We start from the raw sequence: 5,710 nt of genomic DNA, 5'->3' as shown, positions 1-5,710 counted from the left end.
CTTCGTCCTGTCTCTGGCCGAAAATGGCTTTTCGACAGGGTGGAAAATTTTCCTTATTCTTCCCGTTCGAAGGTTCGTCTATCCTTCTGAATCTTTAAGCGACGTCACGTTCGTTGTCAGTTTACTGGCGAGATCGTTCGTTTTCGCGTGTAAATTTCGAACCCAGCAGCCCTCTCCATCCCTTTTCCACGTTCCACGATTCGTGAAAGATTCATATTCTTAGCCGGAGGGCAAGGAAGACGACAATAATCGAGTTCAATTAATCGACTCGAAATAACCGTGGCCACCGTGGACGATGGTTGTTCCATTGGAATAGTCGAGAAACGCGTGGAAAATTTACTCGATTTCGATCGTCGATTTGCTAAGAATTTTAGTTGCCCTACTTGCGACTCGATCGAGGGGATGAACATATTGTGTGTACATATCGAAGAATTTCTCGTGGTGGTTCGAAACATATATATATGACAAGAAAGACATGGAGAAGGGATTTGAGGAGATTGGGAATGGTAGAAATGAAAGGAGTTTTAAAACTTTTTAAGTGTATGATAAACGGAGTAAAGAGAAATGGAAACTCGTCGAATGGAAAATTATTCTTATATTTGTATCGCCGCAGAATTTAATATTTTTAAAAATTAACCCATTCATTTATTGAGAATATTATATTTAATCTGATAATACCTCTCGTTCAATATCAAAAGAATAAATATTTCTTGCAAAGACTTAGGAGAATACTCGATGTCAAGTATCTGAGACGTTCATGTTACTGTTATACAAAATTAAAAATCATTTTATACCATTTGTTTCACAAATACGATATTAATTTTTTACATAATACAAGAAGGAACAAACGTACGTGAAATTTTATCATATATAATTGCATGCTATAAATAATAAAAAAAAATAAATCAATCCAAATAAACGTCCCAACTAAAACACTCTCGTATCGATCCCTCCCCAAAAAACGAGTCTCATCCCGCTAACGAGAAACGATTACACAACAATTCCAACGAATAATAAGCGAATCGAGGAACAACCGTCAGAGAGACCTCCCGAGGTCCATGAACGACCGATCGACCACGCGTCGCTGTCAGTTACGACGACTCGTGTTGCGAGAGTACAAAGGGGTGGAAAAAAAAAAAAAAGAAAAAGAAAAAGAAGAAATAATGAAAAAAAAAAAGGGAGGAGAAGAGAGAAAGAGGAGGGAGCGGGACGGGTCAGCCGGTGAAAAAAAGAAAAAGGAGGGAAGAGAGAAGTCTCGTGGACGGAGAAAAAAAAGGTGGAGGAATAACAAAGCTGGTCGTAGTTCCCACAAAGGTAAAGCATGACCTTCCACTCCCCCTCCTTTGGCTTTTTCTGTCGCTCCGCTGAAATAATACCGACGACGGTAAAACAAAGAAATAAACATGAAAAGACAAAAGGCGGCCGTTTGAATCCGTAATTTGCCCCCGCGCATTGCCTTTTGTTTATAGATGGGGGGCGGAAAGGGGGCTCCCTCCCGCCATCTTTACTCGCCCGTTGCTTCCCTTCCGTGTCGCAGACCCCTCTAAACCCCGTGAATTTTACGGTTACGGTTCTCGTGCTAAACCCTTTTCCTCTCTTGCCAGAGAGTTCTTGAGGTAGGTCCTGGAGAACGTTCTCCTTAGCGCGAGAATATCATCGCGTTTGACGTTGAATTATTATAAAGACGATAAATCACGATAAATTATTTTCATCCATTCTCTTCTTATTTTTGTTACGTGCATAATAATTTCTATTTCTAATTTTAATTCTTTGATTTCTCTGAAAACTCCAAACCCGACATTCGATCATCGTAAATAACCTTACTTTATTTCACGATACATTTTATAATTATCCCATCATCTTAAGATACTTCTCTCGAACTTCAAACGCTAAGGAAATCCTTTGTGAGGCTCGATGACGGGCTCTAGAAAACGCAACAACCATTTATTCTTAATCCTTCGATTTCCATATAACAAGCAACAAACGGTTTGTATCCTTAAAATTCACAATCTCCGAAAAAAATCACCCCCTCCACGATCTTCGAACAACGACAAGTTAAATACGTTTCATCTCGAAGCCTGTATAAAATCGTTCGAAGGGATCGATGGGATAACGAGAAGCGTCTCTTAAAAACCGTGGAGGGGAGGAGAGGGAAGGAGAGGAGGATGGCAGGTTCAATTAAGAGTGCGAGTTTTCAAGGGCGCGAGGGAGGGGAGGGAAGGGGGCGATCAAAGAAAAGGAGGCAGCGTAAAATTTTCTCGGAGGAAACTTTTCACCTAGGAGGAACTCTTTCCTCATTTCGCGCGCACTTGAATTATTCACAAGCTTCTTCTTCCTTCGCTTTTGTTTCTGGGCCAGGGTCGCAGCGATCCCTCCTCCCCCGGTCGACGAACTTTCTCTCTTTAAGTAAGACATTTTCCTAACTACTTGCCGCTATTCACCGGGATCCAGGAGCGGCGTGGCGCGTTATTTAAGCGGACTCGTTCGTTCATCGAGCGGCTCTTCTTAGCACGCGGTTGCCACTCCTCTCCCCTTCCCCTCCCTCCACCCCCATCCTCGCGCCATTCCTCCGCTCTTTTACTTTTACTGCGACAACTTTCCCCGTGAATTTATTACGTGCGCTGAATTTCACGCGCCACTCCTTTTTCCCTTTTTTTTCCCCCTCTCCTCCGTCTTGAGAATGTTTTCGAGGTGTTGTAAGGTGTTGAAGGAAAAGGTTTATTGTGCGGTTTGTATAAATGGCAGGAAAGCTTTGGCGCGAGTATTTTTTTTTTCCTTTTGTGGTAAATAAGGTGAAGAGGGGGAAAAGGTGGAAGTTTTGTTCGAGTGAAAAATGAAAAAGATTTGGTGAGAGATTTGAGCGTAGATTGTAGAAGTGTGTATTATGTGAGTGTATATATAGATTCTTTTAAATTGATAAAATTTATTTCAACGAGTAAAACGGTTTATTAATATTACTTACAGTTATTCGACTCCATCAAACGTCATCTCCAACCCTCAGAGAATTTTCCCTTCTTCAACCTCCCCGGCGTGTTACTCGTCGCTGACGTTCTGCTGCACGCGTCGCCCTGCAACAGACAAGATATATTTGTCAGTAAAGGAAGAAAAGAAAGAAAAAATATCGGAATACACCGCTAATAACGATATCTCGAGCGAGGAATCCTCCCGTGAAAGGGTTGCGCGGGGATGAAAAGGGGCCAGGGGTGAGAAGAATCGTGGAACGTTGCAAAGGACAGGAAGGTGGGACTTTAGAAATTCGAGATAAGACCTCCTTTGTCGCCGAGACGAGGAGTTTTCACGTAACCCTTTCGCCTCGACACCCGTCGGGGGCTGCTCGAAGCGGTGGAAAACCGTGAGAGCCGCGACACCCCTTCGACCACGAGATCCTCCGTGGCCCCTTTTCCCATTTCGAAATTCGTGAACTCTCTGAAAATCGGGATCCTCTCTCGAGAGAGAGAGAGAAAGAGAGAAGAGTCTTGCGCGAAATTTTAATATATCGTCTGACTGGGATAAGAAACCTTTTAAAGGGCTCGTGAAATATTCTCGTGGCCGAAGACGTAGCTCCCAAATGAGATTTTAATTATTACGATTCTGGTTAACGTGTTCCGAGTGCACGAGAGTGGAAATGAGAAAATAAATGGTCGATTGGAACGATTATTGAAGGATAGGTGAATTATTAAGAAGAAATTTTTGATTGTTGCTGGACGGTTCTTGGATCGGAGAATATTGAAACGTAGAACTTGTGGCTTCTGAGTTTGAAACACGATTAAGCATTTCTGTATATTTCGAATACGTCGATAATATAATGTAAATATTTTTCAAACCGTTGTAATATTATTGTGGTATGTAAATATTATGAGTGGTTGAGAACAGAGTGAAAGAAACGGAATGTTTATTTCTGAATATTAGTTATACCTGAGAAGAAAAATTTAAAAATCCACGTGGAAATTGAGATGCATGGTGACACGTGGCAAGATTGTGTGTTATCTGTGTAACATCTTTTATAAATATAAATGGAAGAGGTATTTGAATGATCGTTCTGTGATGAATCAAAATATCATAAAATAACATAAATTCTAAAAATACCATATAATACGAACATAATATAAAAATATCATATATAACATATATTTTATATCACATCGTGTTATTCATAAATTATTTCGAACAATATAAATTTTACTACACCTTTTATTTTTATTTCAAACGTTGAAAAGTACTTACGCGAAATATAAAAATATCAATAATTATAAAGAATTATCTATAAAACCGGAATAATAAAAAATACATATAAAACTATCTATAAACCAATATACACATATACACATATATTATACACATTATAAACTAATATATAACACATATTTTATATCACATCGTGTTATTCGAACAATAGAAATTTTACTACACCTTTTATTTTTATTTCAAATGTTGAAAAGTACTTACGCGAAATTTAAAAATACCAATAATTATAAGGAATCATCTATAAAACCGGATTAATAAAAAACTATCTATAAATATTTAATCGATCCATTATTACACAATTAACACGATATATAAACCTGAATGTATAAAATAAAACAATACATAATATAAAACATAAGCACAAGCTAGAAAAATCCTTTTTCAAAAACATCACTCTCAAAATTACCTACAATACCTACCGACTAATTACTTCATCACGACAGCATCCACCCCGAAGCTGCTCCATCTCCATCCTCATCCAAATCCCCTCTAACCCTCTATCCGACTATCACGAAAATTAGCCCCGCGGTGGAAGTAGAGTAGAGCGGCACAAAGTGCATCCGGGGCGCAGGATCTCGCGTGGAACGGTTTAAGCAGGGCTGCTTCCGCTTATGTGTGTCAGGAGGGTGCTACGAGCTCGCTCAGCCTCCTTAGGCGAGTATCAGTTATTGATGGAGAAACATCCGCGTCGAGGCGACAGGACAGGAGGTTGGATTACATCCGTCTACGGGGACGAATCAGGGGAAATCGGATCCCGTGACGTTTAGTCGACGCGCAGAATTATGCACGCGGTTAATTTCGAAGCGCGTTTTCGTCCCCGCAGATCACGCGGAATCCTCCATCCCTTTTAGAGGAGGATCATCTCCGTTTCCGCGAATCCAGTTCCCGGATGTCGCGCCATTAACCGTCGACCCGTGTCGCTGGTAGCTTTGAAGAAAGTTCAATTCTCGGGGGTAATTATTTATCGAGCTCTATCGAGAGTTACGATGGAGTGGATTTTTGAGGGTGGAGATGAGATGGAAATTTTGAGGAAAGATTTTTGGTTATTTAGAATTATATTCAAGTCAAACTGATATAAAATATTAAATATTCTTTGGTGTATTATTTATATATTTAATAATTTATAATTATTCTTGAATGTCGAGATGGATTTGTATTGTTTCATCCCCCGTACTAAATGAGAAGAATACAATGAATATGAAGTATTTTTAAAAATTGTGAATTATTCCCAAATTTCCCAGTTATAACGATTGAAATTAACCTATCATAATATATTCATAAATAATTACAATTATCGATAAAACAAACAAATAAGTTACACCAAATCTTTGACAAAATAATTCCTAATCCATCGACAAGTGAATCACTTTACCAACGTGAAACAGGATAAACCAAATCCTCTAACAATCTTCCGCATCATCTTCACTCCTTCATCAAATCCAACACGAACCCTCGTTCCCCATTC

General features: G+C 39.4%; 1 long non-coding RNA gene across 1 annotated transcript in view; it reads right to left on the bottom strand.

Annotated features, from left to right (window-relative positions):
- Positions 1-2,978: 2,978 nt before the first annotated feature.
- LOC102676869 overlaps positions 2,979-5,710 on the bottom strand; it is a 22,203-nt gene continuing 19,471 nt past the window's right edge. The window contains exon 3 of the long non-coding RNA XR_004150885.1: positions 2,979-3,068. This is a non-coding gene — a long non-coding RNA (uncharacterized LOC102676869). The remainder of the gene's footprint in view (positions 3,069-5,710) is intronic.

The sequence above is a fragment of the Apis dorsata genome, unplaced genomic scaffold (genome assembly GCF_000469605.1).
Source record: "Apis dorsata unplaced genomic scaffold, Apis dorsata 1.3 scaffold_358, whole genome shotgun sequence".
NCBI classification, from domain to species: Eukaryota; Metazoa; Arthropoda; class Insecta; order Hymenoptera; family Apidae; genus Apis; species Apis dorsata.
The sequence above is the reverse complement of the archived record's forward strand: the minus strand, read 5'-3'. Positions and strand labels throughout refer to the sequence as shown.